This window comes from Myotis lucifugus, unplaced genomic scaffold (assembly GCF_000147115.1).
Source record: "Myotis lucifugus unplaced genomic scaffold, Myoluc2.0 scaffold_32, whole genome shotgun sequence".
NCBI lineage: Eukaryota > Metazoa > Chordata > Mammalia > Chiroptera > Vespertilionidae > Myotis > Myotis lucifugus.
Window position 1 is genome coordinate 234,201 of NW_005871080.1, and position 22,871 is coordinate 257,071.

General features: G+C 42.6%; 1 protein-coding gene across 1 annotated transcript in view; it reads right to left on the reverse strand.

Annotated features, from left to right (window-relative positions):
• The window catches only part of LYPD6B (LY6/PLAUR domain containing 6B), an 85,231-nt gene extending 63,696 nt beyond the window's left edge, over positions 1 to 21,535 (reverse strand). Inside the window, exon 1 of the mRNA XM_023752416.1 lies at positions 21,378 to 21,535. The gene's annotated coding sequence lies outside the window, so the exon portion shown is untranslated. The remainder of the gene's footprint in view (positions 1 to 21,377) is intronic.
• Positions 21,536 to 22,871: the final 1,336 nt, after the last annotated feature.

Below are 22,871 nucleotides of genomic sequence, written 5' to 3' on the forward strand. Positions count from 1 at the left end.
AACAATGGTAACTTAGTTCATGATATTCTTTGCCTAACCAACAGCTTGCAAAGTAGGATCCCAACAAGAGCAAACTAACTTGTTCTGTAGAATCCTTAGGGGCTGAGCACCAGAAGGCTCCAGGACACAAGAGGGCAGGGGAGGATGTTGAAAGCAGAGAGATTACTGAAAGCAGACAGAGCAATGTAGACCCAGAGCTTCTCCTCAACCCAGTGTAGTAAAGCATCTAACCCTACAGAAGATGAGGGCTTCATCCCCTGGAAAATTTTCACAAGAGGATTCACTGGATTCAAAGGCATCAGACAGTGGGCCAGGGGGATGAAGTGTAGGACTAAACACTGATGGACTAGCAATAATCTGCTTACTGAACTGCCTGTTCCCAGAACAGCTGCATTCAGCTATAGAACCACGTAACTTCCCCCTCCTCCATCATCCTTCACACCCGCCTCCCTCCTCCCTCCGGGAGATTGGACAATCCTCCAGAAAAACTAAGTGCCCCAGAGAAATGCCCGTATTTGCTCACCATCCATCACCTACAGAAAAGCCCCACCTGCTCGCACTTAACTTACAGCCCAGCTCAGCCAAGAATCAGGCTCCCACACATGATCGTGGAGCCAAACCACACAGATGAATCCAAGGAACTCAGAGACTATAGCAGCCGTGGGCAAACTATGGCCCACGGGCCGGATCGGCCCGTTTGAAATGAATAAAACTAAAAAAAAAAAAAAGACCGTACCCTTTTATGTAATGATGTTTACTTTGAATTTATATTAGTTCACGCAAACACTCCATCCATGCTTTTGTTCCGGCCCTCCGGTCCAGTTTAAGAACCCATTGTGGCCCTCGAGTCAAAAAGTTTGCCCACCCCTGGACTATAGGAAGCTGAAGACTTTATGGCAATCTAGAGGCTCACTACAATGGCCCACAGAGATATTTAATTTGGCCAGCACAGTTATTTTAAAAATTAAAAAATTCACATAATAATCTGTACTTTTAACTTGTCTTGAAAAACCAAGTCATCTGGCAAGTCCAGACACGTGTGCGAACCACATGTCTGGAGCCAAGAGCAGGAGCAAGAAAGAAACAGGCCCCTTGTGTGTGAGCCTGGACGTTCTTCTGAGGAAAGGGCTCAGAGCTATCACTGGGTTCACAAAAGGGCCCATGACCCAAAGAGAGGTTAAGAGCCTTGAAACAGCCACTCTTTCTTCCTGTCCCAACAGTTTATCATCCTCTAAGTGTTTTGCCCTCTGCACCTCCCACATCTGTCATTTGGCCAAGATCCGAATTTCACTCCTTTAATCTCTTTTCAGTCTCTCCCTCCGGCCTTTAATCACCTTTATGACTCTTTTCTTAAGTCTCCCAATTTGTCCAAACCCAACTGTGAATTTCTCTGGGAAGATGTAACACACGCTTAGGATTACTAAGCAACCGTGCACCTAAAAGCTTTCAGAAGGAGTACCCAAGATTTGACATGTTACATCAACTTCTCCCATGCAGCTGCCCAGGTCAGGAGGGAAGAATGCAGAATATTGCAGGGAATGGAAGGAACTGGAGTCGTGCATAGATATTCCCTGTTATTTCTTCTGCATTGAAACTATACAAATCGATCGGTCGAGGGAGGTCTGCTCTTGCAGCCACCTGAAATATCCTGGAGAAAAGAGGAAGAATCAAAACTACACACAGCTCAGAACATGTGACTACAACCATCTTTGAGTTGATTAGAAACACACACACACACACACTCTTTCTATGCATAAATTTGTAATTAGCCCAGCCTGCTCGGCCCAAGCCCAGCCTGCTCGACCCAATCCCAAGGCTTCTTGCAGCACATGGAGCATAAATTCCTGCCAAATCAGAATAAATTTAAATTCCCCTCAGAGCTCTGCAAGAGACAGAAAAGCCTGCCCTTTTCCGAGACACCTTCTCCTGGGCTAATGAGTTGGATACTTCTGTTTATCAGAAGCCAAAGGGAACTTGGTAGTTGGATGGAAAAAGTTCTTTCTCAAATTGCTTCACCCACCATAGTGTCCCCTTTGTAAGTGGTTTTGTTTTGAACGTGCAGTTTGGCCACACATCTCTCCCCGAGCTCCCAGAAGCCGCTTGGCAGTACTGGGGCCTTGGGCACAGGAAGGTCTGGGGGAAACACTGAGAACCTGGGGCAGAGTCCTGGCCCAGGACTGCATGGGAGAAGCCCTCACCCGACCATCTCCCAGCATCGCCGTTCGTGGGATGGTACCTCAGGAGGAACCTGTATGCTAGACTCAGTTCTAGAACTTCCCATGTGGGCAACTCAAGTTTCTTTCCCTACCCAACAATGTTGTCAGGAAACCTTAAGAGGTAATCTAGAAAAATTTCAAAAGCTCTGCAGCGTTTGAAAAATGTCCCTCAGGCCAGCAGATGAGTATGAGGGTCTCCCATGACCACCAGCCCCAAAGTCTCGAATGCCCATTTTTGCTACTTCAGGGATTTTCCTGGAGTCGCTTTTCCTTCACATTCCCTAGGGTCATTAACACTTGGGTTTCATGGGAATGGCTCCAGCAGCCAGAGTCCTGGCATGACAGTCTGAAGCTGAGAGGATCTTCACTATCTGGAGTCCTCTTGCCTGGGCCTTCCAAATTTCCTCTATCCCCACACTTCTCTACTTAAATTCCACCAAAAAGTGTCCATTGTTCCTCAAAGAAAAGCAAAACTCCTTTCACACAGCCATCCTGGCCCTGCATCCTCATCCTCACCTCTCTGCCCTGGGCTCTGTCTGCCCAGGTCACACTGGCCTCCTTCCTGGCATTCATATTCACCACGCCTACCCCAGAGCCTGTGGGCATGGAGGCCCCCACCTAGAAAGGTCTTCCCTCTCCCATACTTGTCCTTTCTGTTTCAGTGCACAGAAGCCTTCCCCAACCTGTCTGACTAATGTACCTCCCCCTAATGAAGGCTCTCGGGCAGTGTACTTTCACTCTCCCAGGAGCACTGAACACAGTTGCAACTGTACATTTGCTAGTGTGACTACGTGGTTAATATCTGTCTCCCACGCTGAATTTTAAGCTCTGTGAGAGAAGAGACCGGGCCTGTGTCGTCCACCCACTGTATCACCACTGGCGTGGACTACAGGCTTTGTAAATACCAGGTGGAGGCACAGACAGAAGGATGAGCACACAATTTCAGGAGGACGGTCCTCTTCCCTACCCCGTTCTCTGTTTTTATGTTTGCTCCTGTGTTTGTTCCGCTGAGAAGGTCCTGGGAGGAATGGGTCCTGCTTCTTGAGCAGTCCTTGGGGTGCAGGGTGCCAGCTTGGAGTGAGGCAGAGTTGGCACCTCCTGGGACAGAGCTTTACCAAGGTGAAGCTGTCCTAGGAACTGTTTCAAGGTGTGGCCCCAGCGCCCCTGGAGATGCGCTGAGCCAGTGAACAGGCTGCTAAGAGACAGACGTGGTTCTTCACAGCTTGGGAATGGCATCAGCCAGCTCAGTAAAGCACATCTTCCCTCGTCCTGCTTCTCTTCTTCCTCACCCTTGCCATCCTGGCCTTCCTCTTCCAACTACATTTTTGACACCTTAATCCTTCTCTCAGACCCCACGGTATGGAGCATCCAGGCGGATGCCCTGTGATGCCCCCCAAAGAGAGAAACTGCACCTGCAGCTGAAGCACATAGAGCTTTGAGAGGAAGGTCCCACTACATGTCCAACCAGTGGGCAGAGCTATTATAACAGTGATGGCGAACCTTTTGAGCTCGGCGTGTCAGCATTTTGAAAAACCCTAACTTAACTCTGGTACCATGTCACATATAGAAATTTTTGATATTTGCAACCATAGTAAAACAAAGATTTATATTTTTGATATTTATTTTATATATTTAAATGCCATTTAACAAAGAAAAATCAACTAAAAAAAATGAGTTCGCGTGTCACCTCTGACACGCATGTCATAGGTTCGCCATCACTGTATTATAATCTTGACTGGGACTACAGAAGGGAATTCACAATCCCTCTACTTCATTCTGATCTGGTCAAAGCCCACCATCAGCAGTAACGATTTGAGTTTTCAGATACCCACTTCAAAACTGGATTTCTCAACATTTTTGAATGATGGGCTTCTTAAAGAATCTGAACCCTCCTCCCAGAAAAATGCACATGAGCATCGGTTTGCTCTCAGTTGAGGGGTGTTCAGAACCCTGAGCCCCATCCATTGATTTCATGTGAAGAAACCCTGCTTTAGGGAAGCAGGCACAGAGGACACAATGAGTGGGCAGTAACAAGGAGAGCATCAGGAGCCACACTGTATAAGGAGCAGTTGAAGGAACAACTAACGCTTAAAGGATAAGCAATCAAGGATGGAGGATATGAAGGCATAGCAAGCGGAAGAGGAATTAGATGCTGGTTCCTGTAGGATCTCTTCTCCTGTGGGTGCCATCTCTCATTTCCCTGGGCAGATTCAACTGTCCCCTCTCTGTGTTTCTGTAGCCCCAGGAGTATGCTGCAATTCAAACCCATAAAACCCTAGGCCTTTCATCAAAAGGGCCAGATAGGAGCTCCACTATGGCATGAAAAGCCAAAAACAAAACAAACAAACAAAAAAAAACCAAACAATAAAACAGTGCTGGGAGACCACACCTCTTTGCTTTGTAAAAATCATTCTCAGCTCAGGTGCTGGGCTGGGCTGGTTGTAGTTTGCCATCCCCTGTACTAGACTGCAACTTACTGCTCGGTCCATCTCCACCCTCCCAGACTGTCAGCTCAGGTCATAACTTATTTCACCCCGGGGTCCCCGTTCTAGCACAGTTCTGGATACACAGTCAAGTTTAATAGATGCACAAAAAATCCTGCTCATCTTCCAGGACTGAGCTCAGGCAACACCTCCTCACAGTCTTCCTTCGAACTGATTTCTCCTCACCCTGCAGTACCTGCTGACTACTCTTAGGCGCCTGGTTATGCTGTGTACTGTGGTTCCCCCCCACCCCCAGCTCAAGTGACTTAAAATGAGCAGCTAAGGAAACCAGAGAATTCATTTCTTGCCAATTTTTCAGGTTGGTTTTTCTTTCTTACGTGAAATAACCATTTACTATGGATTTCCATAAGCTAGCCTTTTAAAAGTCTTATCAAAAGTGGGAATGGCTCCAAGAAATCTGTTAAATATTCTTGTGCAGCTGTTCAGATCTTAGCGTTTAAGTAGTTGTAATTGCAGATAAGAAAACAATTCAACTCTGTGGGTCTTACTTACTGCATCTGTGATGACTCTTTCTTAAGCTCCTCTAAAGACTGAAAATTGGATGGAGATATCTGGGTATAGAAACTACCAAGAAAGACTGAAACAAGATTTTGTCACCCATGGTTGATTTTCCTTGCCATTCTTTTGGGGCGAGGATGGCGTAATTTGAGAAAACATCATTTTGCAATTTCAGAAGGCAGATTTCTAAAATTATCAAGTGGTATAGTCAAAACTTGGTGGTGTGGACGCAATTTTCCTTCATGTCCTCAGCACAGGAAGACCAAGAGAACAGCCATTTCCCATGAATATCCTTGCCCATATCATAAACTCATTGGCATCGATATTTCTCAAAACAAGGTGGAGTCATCACCAAAATGAAAAGGGAAAACTTATATAACTTCCAAAATATATAAAGAACTCATATAACTCAACAAAAGGAAGACAAACAATCCAATTAAAAAATGGGCACGGGACCTGAATAGACACTTTTCCAAAGAGGACATAGAGATGCCCAAGAGACATATGAAAAAAATGCTCATCACTAATCATGAGAGAGATGCAAATTAAAATGGCAATGAGGTATCACCTCACACCTGCCAGAATGGCTACCATCAATGACTTAACGAACAACAAGTGAGAATATGGAGAAAAGGGAACGCTCGTGCACTGCTGGTGGGAATGCAGACTGTTGCAGCCACTGTGGAAAACAGTATGCAGTCTCCTCAAAAAATTAAAAATGGAACTTCCCTTTGACCCAGCAATCCCACTTTTGAGAATATATCCTAAGAATCCCCAAACACCAAGCAGAAAGAATATATGCACCCTATGTTCATAGCAGTGTTATTTACAATAGTTAAGATCTGGAAACAGCTCAAGTGCCCATCAGTAGATAAGTGGATAAAAAAAAAGCTGTGGTACATTTACATGGAATGGAATACTATGCAGTTAATGGAATACTATGCAGTTATGAAAAAGAAGGATCTCTTACCCTTTGCAACATCATGGATGGACCTGGAGACCATTATGCTAAGTGAAGTAAACCAGTCAGAGAAAGACATGAATCACATGATCTCACTTATTTGTGGAATCTAATGAACAAAATAAACTGACGAACAAAAAGGTCCAGAGGCATGGATGCATGAAACAGACTGTGGAATCTCAGAGGGAAGGGGAGATGGGAAGATATTAACCTAAGAACTTATATGCATACATGCATAGCCCAAAGACACAGACACTAGTGTGGTGAAGGCCTGGTGTGAGACAGGCTGGGTGGATGGGGGAAAATAGAGGGCATCTGTAATAATGTCAACAATAAAAAATAAAGTTCAAAAAAACAAACCAAAAAAAGAGTGGAATGAAAATTTATATACTAATAGCTAAGAAGTTTGGGTAAAAAAAAACAAAGGGAATTAAAGTGTGTTAATCTTCTTGTTTGATATGGGGAAAAGCTACCAATTAAACTTGCTGAAAAATAAATTTAAAATGAATTTTAAAAAAGAGGTAGTCCACTCTGGCTGAGGTGGCTCAGTTGGTTGGGCATTGTGCCATGCACCAAAAGTTTGCTGGTTCGATTCCCTGTCAGGGCACATGCCTGGGTTTCGGGCTTGGTCCCCAGTAGGGGGCATGCAGAAGGCAGTTGATTGATACTTTTCTTTCACATCAATGTTTCTCTCCTGCTTCCTTTCTCTCTCTCTCTCTCTCTCTCTCTCTCTCTCTCTCTCTCTCTCTCTTTCTCTCTCTCTCTGAAAATCAATTTTTTAAAAAAGAAATACTTTTTAAAAAGAGGTAGTCCATAAATTTAATGTGGTATCCTAGTGGGATCCTGGGACAGATAAATAATAGTCAGTAAAAACTAAGGAGATCTGAATAAATATGGATTTTAGCTAATACTAATGTATCATTAGCTCAATAATTATTACAAATGCACCATACTGATGTAAGTGTTAATAGTGGACACTGGGCATGGAGTATATGGGAATCTTATATCTTTTCAGCTTTTAAAAAAATCTAGAACTAAACTAAAAAGTTTATTAATTTTTTTTTTAATAGCAGTACTCCCTGAAGAATTTTATTAAGATACTAGAGGCCCAGCGCACAATTAAATCGTGCGCATGTAGGGTCCCCTAAGCCTAGCCTGCCATCAGGGCCATGTCTGCCGCCCCGCAATGCCTCGCACGCACCACACCGCAATGCTCCCAGCTTGCACCCTTCCCGCGCACCCCGCCACCCCCCCCCCACCCCCCGCCGGCCACATGAAATCCCACTCCTACCCCCGCAGCGGGAGCACCTCCACTCGCCACCTGGGGACCCGTGCCACACTCACTGCTCCTACCCACCTGATGCCCATCCCCCGTGCCTTCTTCGCCACGTGGCCCCCTTGCCCCCCCACCCGCCTTGCTGCACCCTCTTCGCCACACGCACCCCCACCCCACCCCTGCCAGCCCTGCAGGAGCCCTGCCTCGCCATGGGAGCTTCGAATCCTGGCCTGCGAGAGGTGCTCCACGCACCTCCTGGTGATCCGTTGTTTGGTCATTCCGCCATTACGGCGTCACGACCACAGACCTTTTATGATATAGATGTAGCTTTTAATCAGATGGGGAAGGAAAAGGTAAATATTTTAAAAATTTTAGTCAGTTCAAGAGAATGCCTTAAATTAGAAAAGTGTCCACAGGGAGAGAGGCTGGCAATCAGAGTACGTACCAAACAAACAAACAAAAAAGGCAAAATTAAGGGTTGGGTTTTAAGGATACAATATCTCTTGTTTCTCTAATTAAACATTGGGCTGCCACCCTCCAACTCCCTCTCTCACTCCTAACTTTTTTCACTCATATCCCAGGCAGCTTATCAGTGATCTATGAGTCAACCCACCAGTCTAAGAAATATTAACTGGGTCCAGGTATAAGACCCTCAGTAAGTGCTATGGGACCAAGACCTGCAGGCTGTAGGTGCTTAATAAACATTTGTGGCGATTTCTGGGCCATGCCTGGGCTAGGAAATGAGCTCACCAGGGAGCTCAGAACCACACCAACAGAGATTCTAATTTAATGGTCTTGTGTGGGAGCCAAAACATCAGTATTATTGTAAAAGCTCCCCAGGAGGTTCTGACATGCAGCGGGGTTGAGTATATAGGTTGAGTCTATAAGACGAACTAGAGCAGACGATGCCTAAATGTTTGCAAATCGATTAACTATAACAGCGGTACAGGTGTGGGAATTTCAAACCGCACTACCATTTTCTCTCCCTCCAGTGGCGATTAATTCACTGTGCTTGTCTCCAGCAGCTGAAATGTGCAGTCTGCTTTTAAGAGTGAAGGGTGTCAGGCGGAAGGAGGGGAATCCTGTAACCACCGTGCTCTAGATGGTCAATAGAAATGCTCCTTGTGAATCCAGAGAACATTTTAGTCCTCAGGGAGGAAGGTTGTATTCTGGAGAGAACTTTAAAAAAATATGTTGGCCTTCTCTCAACGATTTATAGAACAACTAGACAGAACTAGACAGAATGTCGGCAAGACTAAAGAACAATACCATCAACCAGCAGAATCTAATAGACATTTATAGAACACTCCACCCAAAAATAGCAGAATACACAATCTTTTCGATTGCTCATGGAGCACAGACCAAGAGAGACCATGTCATGGGCTATAAAACAAACTCCACAAATGTATAAGAATTTATATCAACCACAGTATATTCTCCAACCACAATGAATCAAACCAGAAATCAGTAACAGAAAGATAACAGGAAATTGTCCAAACCCTTGGAAACTAAACAACACACTTCTAAATAATCTACGGGTCAAAGACAAGGCGTTAAAAGAAATTTAAAACTATGTTTAACTGAATGAAAGTGAAAATACAATATATCAAAATATGTAGGACCCAGATAAAGCAGTCCTGAGTGAAATTTATATATAGCACTAAATGCCAACATTAGAAAGGAAGAAATGTCTCAAATAAATAATCTAAGCTCCCACCTCAAGGTATTAGAAAAGGAAGTGTAATGTAAACCCAAAGCAGGAGGAGGAAGGGAATAATAAAGCTAAGAGTGGGAACCACACAGAGACCGATCAGAGAACATCCTGTGAACACAAAGGCAGGGACTGGAGTGGTGCAGCTGCAAACCAAGGAGCACCAAGGACTGCCAGCAACCACCGGAAACCGGGATGCAAGGAAGGACTCCCTGCAGGTTTGGGAGGGAGCACAGCCTGGCTGATACCTCGATTTCAGGCTTCTAGCTGCCACAACTGAGATAATAAATTCCTATTGTTGTGAGCCACCTAGTTGATGGTGCTTTATTCCAGCAGCCCTAGGAAACAAACTCAGCTTCCAGGGAGGTAGGGGAAAAGAAAGAACAAGGAAAAACCTGATTAATCCAACCGAAGGCAGACATTATTTTTAAAAATAGCAAAAGAAAAAGGTTGTGTTTAATGCATACAAAATAACATAGCAGAAATACTTTCAAATATACCGGTAATTCAAAACTACAGACATATAAAACCCTACTCCCGTTGAATAAAACACATCTTTTTAAGCTCCAGGAACATGTATAAAATTATCAGGGCCCCAAGTTTCCAAGAAATCTCAAAAAATTTCAAAGAATCACACTCATACAGACAACATTCCTCGACCAAAGTACAATATTGTTTATCTATGAATTCAACTTCACGCTAAGAGAAATGCATAGTAAACTACAAGGACATATCATGTTATACTGCAAACACGAAAGAACTGGAACATGAAGTTGTTAGGATGTGAAAGAAGAGTCTTGGCCAGGATGGGAATGTAAATTAATATAATTTGGTAATATCTGTCAAAATTTAAAATACATATTTCCGCTTTGCCCACCAATCCATTGCTAAGAATTTTTCCTATGAATACACTTATGAATGTGCAAAAAGAAAAATGTACGAGGATTTCCATCACAGTAATGGTTGTTATAGCAAAAGATACAAAACTCTTAATGTCCATCGGGGTGGGCATGACTAAATTGTGGTCTTCTCAGGTAACCAAATATTAACAAGAATGAGGCAATGTCATATGTACTGACATGGAAGAGCTCCAAGATCTGCCAGATGTGAAACAATGTGCATAACCAGAATTATTATTATTATTTTTGATATTCCTCACCTGAGGATATTTTTCCATTGGTTTTTAGAGATAGTGGAAGGTAGGGGAAGACACAGAGAAAGAGAAACATCAATGTGAGAGAGACATATAATTGGTTACCTCCCGCATGCAGTCCCTTAACCAGAATCGAACCCTCGACCATTCAGTCCCCAAGTCAATGCTCTGTATTCACTGAGCCAAACTGGCTAGGGTGCAGAATCATTATTTTTTTATAAATAGAGGAAAGGTATTTACATTTTAAAACATACCAGGAATCTGCTAACAGTATTTGCTTCTGAGAAGACTAACTTTTAAAAATATATTTTTGTAATATATCTGCATTTTACCTTGTTTATGTATTACTACTCTTCAAATAATAAATAGGCAAAATTACTTACTCATTTAAAATGCAGCATCAAAAATAAAATTAAGTCTCTAGTGAGAAGCTAATAAACTGCAGAAATTCCAAATTCCTTTGCACATTCCCTTTAAATCCCTTTATTGATGAACTGTCAGGGCTGACATGTCTGTGCAATTAAACCAGCAAACACGTTCAACAAGGTTTTTAAGAGGTTCTGCACCTGACTGGGACACGTAAAGGTTCTCACTCAGAGAACTGCAGGGCAGAACTTCCTCTTAGGCAAACCAACTCCATGAATCCTGGCCACTTCTGTGATCTCTCTCCCCATCCTATTCCCAAAGGACACACGAAGCGCAGCTTGGCCCAGCCTCAGGAACTTCCCACGTGCTACTCTTGTTTCCTAGGATGCTTCTACCGCCCATCCCCGCTTCTGCCCAACCCCTGGCATCCTTCCTACATGCCCCCACCAGGCAGTCACTTGGCCTATTCCCTGGATTCACTCAGATCTCTGCCCCAATGTCACTTATTCAGAAAGCCCTCACCTGACCATCTAATCTGAAATAATACTACCCTGCCAGCCCCTCAATTCCTTCTTACACTGGTTTATTTTATTTTTTCATCACTTTTCACTACCTGACATGTTTTTCCTTGTTTATTTGTTTGCTCCCCACACTAAAAAGTAAGCCCATGAGGTCAAGGTTTACTGCTATCCACTAGTACCTGGTAGCACCCAGTAGGCACTAAATAAATGTTTGTCACATAAATTAAATAAAATCTGCAAATGGGAAATTAATAGCAATAGTTTTCCTTTATGTTTTGGCCACACCCCATCTACTATAGGTTATTTTTTTTATTTTTTTTTTAAATATATTTTATTGATTGATTTTTTACAGAGAGGAAGGGAGAGAGACAGAGAGTCAGAAACATCGATGAGAGAGAAACATCGACCAGCCGCCTCCTGCACATCTCCCACTGGAGATGTGCCCGCAACCCAGGTACATGCCCTTGACCGGAATCGAACCCGGGACCCCTCAGTCCGCAGGCCGACGCTCTATCCACTGAGCCAAACCGGCTTCGGCTAGGTTATTTTTTTAAACTGCAGTTTTTTCTCTTCTTTTATGTCTAACCAATGATCAAAGATAGGGCAAAAAGAGAAAGAACAGATTCAAGAATGGAGCAAGAACTTGTACCATGATTTTGGCAAAATTCTCCAGGCTAACTCGTTACAGGTTCAAAGTCAGCATTTATTTTCTTGGTCATTCAATCATAAAAGTTAGGGAAAACCTTATTTTCAGACAGTATGAGAAATAAACACCCAATGCTACTGAAGTGCTCTAAAAGCAAGGATACATTTAAAGAAGTTATTTGATCTAAGCCAGTGATTTTCAAGAATTTTTAAAACATGCAATATCTGACTATTTAGTCAGGGGCACTGACCTCTTTTCCCTTAGATTGTCAAATAAAGAAATGACAACAATCAACACAACAATAGTCATCTGGTGTGAAGGGCCTGTCTTGAACAATAAATATATAGGTCTTATAGTAGATTTACATCTTATTGGTCATGTTGCCTAATAAGTTTGCGTCTGATTCTTATATATAAGTATAGACACCTGATTTTTTTTTTAAGTCACATTGGAGCAAAAAGGGTTGATAATTACTAATTTTTTTGTAGACCGATGAAAATTATAACTATTTTCTGTCAGATCAGCCAAAAAAATATATTTTTGGTGTGCCACAGAATTTTAGTATTTAGTGTATGTGTGCCATGAGATGAAAAGGTTGAAAACTGTTGATCTAAGCCTAGGGGAGGGACCTTGACCCTCAAGGCCCAGCAGGTACGAGTCAGATCTGGCTAAGTCCCTGAGGGTTAAGGATTCAGCTGCCGGCTCCTGGAGGGACAACCCCAATCCCTATCAGATGCATCTATTAGACTTCTCCCACTCACCTTCTCTAGGCCTCCCTTACCAGAGAAATGCCACTAAACTACACCAGAGAATCACAGGGACAGAGAGAAGTCCTTCCGCCGCTTCCAGGCAGCTCTGCTCTGAAGGCACCCCCACTTGGTTCTTTAAGGGAGCCCCACATCCTGGTAAGCCTGAGTCACAAGCTCACCCATCATCCTAATCTCCCCAGCTCTGACCAAAGAGAAGATGGTGTAAGCTGTATGGCACCAAGCCAAATGCTCCACTGTCTTCCCACCACAGTCTTGTAACCCGCTAACCCTAAAACACCTGGCCCACCCCTGCCACATCCACATGGGTCCCTGGGGGCACGTTATACACTTTTGTGAATTAGCACACAGCCTGGTATCGCGCCAATAAACTGTTTCTGGAATTCAATTCCAGTAAAGAAAATAACTGCCTACGATTAAAAGACAAAATATGTCTTTTGATAAACTCCACTAAACTTATTAGCACTAGAAAGGACGCGGCTCATTTTCCTCTCAGGTGTAGACAAAGGCTGCTGTTGCCCCACTCTACTCCCCACCCCTGGGCTTTTCCAGTCTCTAGTCAGGAAGTTCTTCGTGTAGTCTAACCTAACTCCTCCTGAATCAATATGACTTATATTTCTCCTGTTTTCACTGGAAAGGGGAAAGAGTGCATAAATACTGTCCATCTTACATATCTTCAAACACTTAAGGGCCCTACTCTAACCTTCTCTTCTCTAGAATAATTAAGCTCTCTCCTATAAGACCATGGCAATCATCCAATATATTTCATTGTCCTCTTCATTTTGAAATACTGCAAGTTTGAATCAGATATTAAAAATTGTTCAATTGCGGAAAGTTCTCCTCTAATATTTAAACCTGCCCAATTACTATATCTCTTTGCTTGTTATATTTTAAACAGAGCAGAGAATTAGGAAACAATTGCTTTTTCGAGCATCTGTCACCACTGACCCTGGGTTACCTTGGCAGAGTATGCTTACAGCATTTACCTTCGATTATTAAGTGCTCCAGTGACATTATTACAAGAGGGGGCAGGAACAGTGTCAACCTAATGAGGCGGCAGATTATATCTGATGGTCTCCATCTGAAAATCAGGGCAGGCCAGGCTGTCTGCTAATCAAGTCACCGAAGGCCCTTCACCCGGGGACAACAGCAGCCTTTGTCTACACCTGAGAGGAAAATGAGCCGCGTCCTTTCTAGTGCTAATAAGTTTAGTGGAGACGGGTTATGTTCCATGGGAAAGGCCGGGCTCCCCCCTTCCAGGGCAAGTATCCAAAACGAGGGGCCAGAACCCATTCCTTCCAGAGCTGGAGCTCGAACCGCTTTGCTGAAGGCTGACACTGTGTCTTTGTGCTCAAAATCACCAGCTCAAAATCATCACTTTTCACAGTGCTGGGCATGGAATAGGGGCTCCATGTGTGTTTACTGCATAAATGAACGAATGAGTTCTTAAGATTTACATTTGCCTCTACACTTCCAGGTAGCCAGAGCAAAAAGGGAAATACACTGGTTTGCACAATTTCCATGTGTGAAGGAGAGAGAAAAGAACATTATTCAGAAGGTACAGTACTGCTGCAAACATGGTTTTGGAGAATGTTGAGCACATGCTTCCATGAGTTTTTAAAATCCTCTGCTGAAAACCCACACAAAAGGCCAGAAATAAGTCAATGACCTTTACGGGATTTATGTGGTAGAAAGATCTGTTGGTCACACATGGATTTCCCCATCCACACCTGCTTATGGGGCAAAGATCAAGGTCAGTAGCTTCTTCTCTGCATCCTTAACAGCCAACATGAACGCACTATGGAGTCTGTTATGCTCGCACTGGCTGCTGAGCCTGGAACAAGAGACCACACGGAAGTTCCCACAGCAGGTCATTCCCACAGTAAATGTGGTTTAGAAAGGCAGCCACAGTTTCCCAGCAAGTGGTCAGATCCCACTTGCCAATGATGTACAACTAATTCTAGACTTAGTTTTTTCTTCCCTCGGTACTTAGTTAGCAATGACAAACAGCGGTGCAGCAAAGAGAACGTAACTTGGGGTTTAAGAAAGAACTATTTCATTGAATAATATCACATACTCTCTCAACCCAGGAGAAAAGAATATACTATATCGTCCTTGCTTCTAAGCAGGATAATAGAAACTGGAGAAAGCACTAAGCCTTCCAAATTTTGGAGTTTAATGATACTCTAAAGAGTGAAAATCCTGATAACTCCATAGCAGCCAGGTTGCAATGAAACAGATCATCTTACCCGCTTTGTGAGGTAGTGTCATTGATAGATGTGCAAAGCACCCACAGAGAGGTTGCATCAAAATCTAAAACATGTATTCCTTTGTCCCAGCCATTCCACTTCCGGGAATCTATCATAATTAAATAATATAAATATCTTTATAAAGTGCAAAGATGAATGCATAAGGACTTATTTGTAGCATCTATAGGTATTGTTTGTGAAAGAAAAATCAAAACAATCTAAATATCGATGAACAGAAAGTTGACTAAATTAAGCATGGCATGTTTAAAGAATTATAATGATTGTTTCAGTCTTACACACACACATATTTATTGAGCATCTGCTATGCTGAGCTTGGTTCTAGGTGCTTGAGTAACCACTCAACTAATAGTTAAGCCTTTCTCTACTATTTGATTATCCAACTTAAAAGAAAATATGTCATTTAAAACCAATCATTATTCTTGCTGTGTATCAAGGGATTTTTCATTGTCTTCTGTCTCTCAGCTCCTACACACACAGAAAAAAAACAATGAATCTTCTTTCCTTCAACAACTACATCTTTGTACTTCATAGCACTGTTCCCTCTTCACAGAAGAAGCTGGTTCAAAAGACTTTTCAATTAAGCAGATATCCATTAGCTTATTCTTGCCTGTATTCTTAAATCTACACTTGTTTCCACAAATAATCCTTTTTTCATAAAGTCTTCACATGTCACCAAGGAGAAATTTTTCTGCAGAATGTGGAGGACCCACACCTAGTAGGGCATGCTGGAATCCTACTAGTAAACTGACTGCAGCATCCTCACAAATTGTTTTCTTTTAGATGTTTTCCATTAATTCACACTCTTCACTTAATGCCTCAGCCTGGAAGCACAATAAAATCTTTCAGTACAATATCTATTACTTGCAATCATGAAAATAAAATCCAGTGCCATAAATGTGCTTGTGGGCCCATTGCCACCTGGGAAGGTGAAGTTCTAGCAGAGAACCCGCTAAGATGCTGACAAAGACCCAGACCCTCCAGGAGCTGAGGGTGCCTCCAGCGCAAGATGCTATGAAAAGCACATTCTTTCGTTTAGTCCAGGTAAGAGTAGCTCATGAAGTATTGCAAATAACATTTCTTAAAACTCAGTCTTGATATTATGTTTCATCAGATGCTTTCAAGAACTTAACACCAAGAAAAGCATGGATCTGAAATAATACTGTTTAATCTTATATGCATATGAAAACGGTGTGATCAATGTATTTTTCTTCTTGCTTGGTTAACAGGAAGTTCAGAACCAGATGTAAAACTTAAACTCATTCATTCATTCATTCATGTATTTAATAAACACAGACGGAGCCCCTATTACATGTCAGGCACCATGCAAACTGCTGGTGATTCTGAGCTCAGAGACACAGAGTCAGCTTTCCAGAAAGCCCTGGGCAGACTTTGAATTTACAAGTGGCCATTACTATGACTGAGATACATAGGGAATCCTGAGCACTCAGGCTGGGCAGGGGGAGGGGCGGTGGTGGGCGATGGCAGGGAGAACCAAGGATTCCCCTAAAAATAATACAGGGTATAATAAAAACATGTATATTCTCTTTAACAGCTGATAGCTCAAGTGATGTTTCTTTTCAGCCAGACTAAGCTTTGAACAAAGGAAATTCATCCTAAAATGCTATTGGAAGTTTGAAAATGCAGTTGAAGTACAAACACCGCCTTTATAATTATTCAAAGTGCGTATACATTTTGGGGGGACACAGGATGATAACTCAATTTTCACTCCTTTTCAGGTTTAACTGATTTAAAATAATGGGTGAAGCCAGACTGAGCTTTGATCAAAGAAAAATGTACCCACTAGACTTTTTTATGGGGGCCCATAAAAGATAAAGTTTACAGTATAAAACTTGCAACAGTTGATGAATTGAGGGCACACAAATACCAAACCTAATAACTCTTGATGTTTGTGATTCCATTGCTTTGTGTTATCAGCAGTGCCTGGACCAGAACAGTCATCAGTTTGAAAACAGGCATTGAAAAAAAATATTTATTTCTGTAGATTCTTTTTAAATTTTGAAAATGAACTGTATGTTAGTAAACACTGACTTTGTAATCATTCAAAGTGTGTCTAAATTTTTTGGGGGGACACCCTATATATCAGTTGTGGTTTTTAGTAAATTATCTCTCATTTGATTTCTGATGTTTCTGGTTCTTTCTGTAAAATTACTAGTATTTCAAACTTTCATAGAAGTAGCTGGGGAAAAATACATATTTATGTATTCATACATATGCGTATTTATTTTTTTATATTTTATTAATTTTTTTACAGAGAGGAAGGGAGAGGGATAGAGAGTTAGAAACATCGATGAGAGAGAAACATCGATCAGCTGCTTCCTGCACACCTCCTACTGGGGATGTGTCCGCAACCAAGGTACATGCCCTTGACCGGAATCGAACCTGGGACCTTTCAATCCGCAGGCCGACGCTCTATCCACTGAGCCAAACCAGTTAGGGCAACAGATGCATATTTAAATATACACACAAAACTTCCTAAACAATATCCTTTTAACCTAAAAGAATCCTCAAATTTTATAAAATATAGCTTACAATGGGGTATTATAAGGGACCCTGTGAAAATCAGACATAACTAGAAGTAATCTGCTTTGAAGAGTTGATCCTTGCCATGAATATTTTCCAGGATTCCAAAATAACTTTGGTTTCAAAATATTAAGGCATGCTCTTATTAATTTAGCACAGTCTTAACCTTGTCTGCTTCACTCCTGCTTATTCCAGCATGCCAAATCTAAAGACCTTGACCCGGAGCTCTGGACTGGTAGACAGTGACTGACAACACAGATTAACGACATGATTTCTTGATGGATCCTGGCTTATTTCCAGATTTGGCTAATTCAAAGCCAGTGCATTCCTCTGCCTCCTCCTATACCTACATTTCCCTCCACCACATCATATGCTGTGAGAGAATGGGGTTGCTGGCAACATTTCAAGTTATATCATTGATTTGAATCTATCCCCAAGCAAACCGGCTTTTATTTCAGAAGAACACTCTAGCGATCTGAATTGCAGGGGCAGTAAAACAATTCTACATTTATGTAGCATTCCCATCCCCTAAGGAATAGTGTTATATGCCTATAAATACCTTAGGAGCAATAATGAGTTTGGTGGGTTGGAGTCTTTTCTGTGGCTTTCTGACAAAAATCAGAATTCCCTGCAGTAAAAATATGATGAACTTGATGCTTAATAACAACAACTGCTATAATAACGAACATTATATGCATAATTCTCATTTAATAGTAACTACTTCAAAAACCTATGATAAAAATAATAATATTCAGCTTATAAATCAGAATCAGCAAGTCGTGCCTTTCAGGGAAGCATGCAGGGAGGAGTAGACTCCATCCTCCCGGAACCTCTGCTGAGATCTTTCTCCAGCTGACATCCACATGGCCTCCTCCTCCCCGCCCTTTCCTCAGCTCTCTACTCAAAGGTCCTCTTGTCAGAAAGGCCTTTCCTCATGACACTTCTCTAAAATAGGCCCCATGCCAAAACCGGTTTGGCTCAGTGGATAGAGCGTCGGCCTGCGGATTGAAAGGTCCCGGGTTCGATTCCGGTCAAGGGCATGTACCTTGGTTGCGGGCACATCCACAGTAGCAGATGTGCAGGAGGCAGCTGATCGGTGTTTCTAATTCTCTATCTCTCTCCCTTCCTCTCTGTAAAAAGTCAATAAAATATATTAAAAAAATAAATTAAATTAAATTAAAATAAAATAAAATAGGCCCCAGCATTCCTTAGCTCCCCTCTTCTGCTTGCTTGCTTTTCTTTGGTTTTTTTATAATTTTGTTCTTTGGTCCGTCCTTTCTTCTTTCTTTCTTTCCTTCCTTCCTTCCTTCCTTCCTTCCTTTTTTCCTTTGTTTCTTATCACTACAGAAACATATCTGTTCGTTTGTTTTCCCTCTTCCCTCAATATAATTAATATATGGCCTAGAGATCAGGGGCTGTGCTTTGCTCATTACTGTATTTCCAACATCTGCACCAAATAGGCATTTAATAAATATTTGCTGAATTAATGTGTGTGTTTTTCTATTTTACTCTTTTAACTCACTCACATTCCATTCGTGCATCCCTACCCAAAAAAGGTCGAAGTTGATTGGAGCAAATGCCCCCAGTTCTGTTCATCGTGCAGTGATACATCTAGAACTACACCACAGGGCCCAACAACTGCATGCATTCTGACATTCTTCGGACCTTCCTACTCCGCATCATTCCCAAAAATGTTCCCTGATCAAGCAGAATATCTGGTTACACCCTTGAAATAAAACAGATTTACACTGGCTCTCCTGACTGACTTTCCAGCAGCTAAAGTTAAGAGTGGGGGATAGGATGGAGGTATTCAGACCAGTGACCACGGACAATACTGCACACTCATGAGCCTCATTAACTTGACCATGCTGCCCCGGTCACTACTTCGCACTTCAGAAGCTCTGTAGCCAGAAACATTAACCTTCCTGAATATGAGTCTGTAAGACCCTTTAAGTCTTACGTTTAGCTAAAGAGGAAACAATCCAGGTAGGCAAAGACATCAGAGGCCGTGAATTACTTAAATCATAGGAGATCTAGAACCCAGTAAAACAAGAACCATAAAATACAACTAAAGAAGCAACAACGTGTCTGGTTCATAATTGCCCTTGGTTCTGTCACTACAAGTAAACATACTCTAGAAAAAAAAAACTTTAAGAATGAGCAAATTAAATAAAAACATCAGGCCACAAAAGCTAAGGGACTTTGAGTGAACCTTAATTCCAAGCCTCAGAATTCTGTCTTGACATTTGCAACCAAAGAGTTCTATGAAACTGCCTGCCAAGGAGCCAAGAAGCAGAGCCTAGCAGGTCTTTCAACAAGCTGCTGAGAGCTGAAGGCTGATTGCATGGGGCAGGACCCAGTGCAGCTAAAGAACTGGACTACTGTGCATCTGTAAGATGGAAATAAGGTGCCCTCGTCATTATCAGTTACTCTCCTCACTAAATAGCTCTAAAAGAGTTTTGAAGCCTTTCTCCTCCTTGTTGTGTAGCTGCCAATGAGTTCATGTCTATCTGCCGGGGGGAATGAGGCTGCCAAAATGTGGGGCTTTGCCCAGTACCTACTGGAGCTGCCACAGATGGAGAAATTTGAGCTATACCTGACCCCTTCTCTGGAGAAACAAAAAAATCCATGGAATCATGTTCTATTGGTTATTAACCTATATGCCTTTTCTAAGGTCCTTTCCTCTTGCCCAGTGGAAATCAAATCATGATACATGGAAGATGGATCCATTTCCATATCAGCCTTTGAGTGTGAGTCTGTAGCAGGCAGCCTGTGCTCCATCTAGAATGCTTCTATTTGCTGGAAAAGATATGTTTTCAAGACTGAAGAAAGATGAATTTCATACCTCTTCTTTTGGTGTAATGAGTCAAACCCTTGTCTGCCCTGTTTTATTTTATTCTATGCAACACAGCTCTGACTTGCCTTTGATTCCATTTCTAGAAAAGGCAACATTAGTATATGGGAAGGACCCACGATGCCCAGCTTTGATCAGCCACTAACTGTACAGCGCTGGGCACATCACTTCCCCTCGCTTGGTCTTGGTTTCCCCATTGATAAAACTCAAAGATGAGGCTAAAACGAAATATGTCTACACTTAGAGTCTCTGGTTCTGTGGATTTTTCTGAGAAGTATCTCTCTTTGAAAGATGTATTTTCACCATCAATTCTTTCTGACCTATCACTGTTTTTAGCTCTTATTTGTCCTCTTATTTATCCCTAAAGACTTTGCTGGTCAGGTGCCTTTGCCCTCTGCTGGAGAATTTTCTGTGAACCTCTTCAAATCTCATAGGAGACTGACCTCAGCTTCAGGGTTGCCCAGAGCCCTGACAACTCTCCCATCCATTCACTATCCAATGGGGAGGAGAGAAGTGGCCGACTAGCCACCGAGGCCCACACACATCCTAACTCTTGGCTTATACACTGTCATGCAGGAGGCCTGCAGCCCTGAAGGAATGAGTGGCCTATATCACCTTCCCAACATGCTTCTCTATTCTTTCCCTTTTCTTTAGACTTCTTAGACTTTCTCACTCTTCTTTTTATCTTCTCTCCTTTCTCGTCTCTTCTCAGCTGGTCCTGTCAGCACACTAAGGGGGTTATTTAGACCCACCAGTAATCCACAGGAAAATAAAACTGAATAAGAAACTGCTGCTTATCTGCAGTGAACAGAACAGAAGATTAGGACGGAGAGCTATTGAAGCGCACTCCTGCTGACAGCGTTAAGCAAGCTGCAACGTAAAACCACGTGAGTTGAAATTAATGCACAATCGCGAATGAAGATTAAAAACTATCTTATTCTTGAAACATCCTAAGACACAGCTTTGTGTCAAAAGGTCTTTCATAAAATGTCAATATGATTAGGGGAGGATACAGAAACCACAGTATTTAACCAATGTGCGAACAGCATAATCCCCGAGATTAATGAAACTCCAGATCACAGCCGTTTAATACATTTTTGCTAAGCATGAGTAGCTCGTGCGGTGAGGATTTGTAGTTCAATAAAAATATCTTCTCTCCATCCACTTGTGAACATAATACACTCAACATCCATGCGATTAACAGAAGCAGCCTTGTCCAGGAGGGCTGCCAACAGTAGGCAAAGGTGCGGCATATCTAAACAAATGAACATGGAAAGGTATCATTACGAACGATGTTGTAGACATTTGGGATAAAAGGCTTTTAAAGTAAGTAGGAGGTTTTAGGCAGGGGACAAGTCTTCAAGAGGTCCTTATGCACAATAGCCTTTCCCAGGCACAAACCAGGTACAGGGAAGACGTAGACTTCAGGACGGTGCCCTCCTGTCCCCAGCTAGAAAGATCTGGTGGGATGTAGGTGGAGCAGATACAAATTTTCAGAGGCAGCAGGAATAGCATCACTGCTCCCCTCCCCAGTCATGGAGAATCACTAACCCGGCCCGGCTGTAATTCAGTGGGACTAGGCCTACCTTCCTCTTTCAGAAGCAAAAACATTTGATTTTTGAAGAAGCACCATGAACTTTCCCTCCAGGTGTAAAACAGAATTTTCCGGGTCTCTAAGATGGATAGCTACCTTTTGTCCCTCCTTGATTAATCACTCCGTGGATGTGTGCCTAAATAAAGACTCATTATAAAGTAGCTACAGAACACAAGCCAAACCACTCTGATGTTCAAATTAACAGAGTTGACTTTCCCCCCTGCTCTTCCCTTTCAAAAGCCATTTAAGGTTTTTTTTCTTTTCCCCTAGAATAACATGAATGCAATACATCTGGAAATTTGCCATCCTCACCTCAGAACATGTTTGGTTTTTTTATTGATTTTAGAGAGAGGGAGTGAGAAATATCCATGTGAGAGAGAAACATCGATCGACTGCCTCCTGTATGCACCCTGACCAGGGATTGAACCTGAAACCTGGGTATGTGCCCTGACCAGCAATCAAATCCATGACCTTTCAGTGCATGGGACGATGCCCAACCAACTGAGCCACAGTGGTCAGAGCTTGGAAATTTATCACTTCTGTAGCAGGGGCTGGAGGACAGATCAACAGAATGGCACAAACTATGTCTTCAGCAAGAGTTTCATGGGTGGCACAAAACTCCTGGCTATTTCTTTAGATGAATCTAAAGCAGGGGAAGGCAAGGCTTGTCCTAAGATGTGGAGGAAGAAGAGCTGCTGTTCGGAGACCTGGCCCAGTAGGCCTCTCAAGGGCACGCAGGGAAGAGGGGGATGCCGTCACTATACTTGAACACAAGGCCAAGTGTACCCAGGCTCCTGGACTAAAAGTCAGGGCCTGGGATGGAGCAGAAGTCTGAGGAAGTAGAAAGAAAAGGCCACTTTTTCACACACACACACAACAGTAGTAAGAAGGACTGGGACCATTACAAGAGAAAGAGTGAGACAATGTTGTTCAGCCTTTTGTGTTGGCTACCTATCTATGTGCCTCTCTTCCTCCTCCCCAGATACCCTCAGC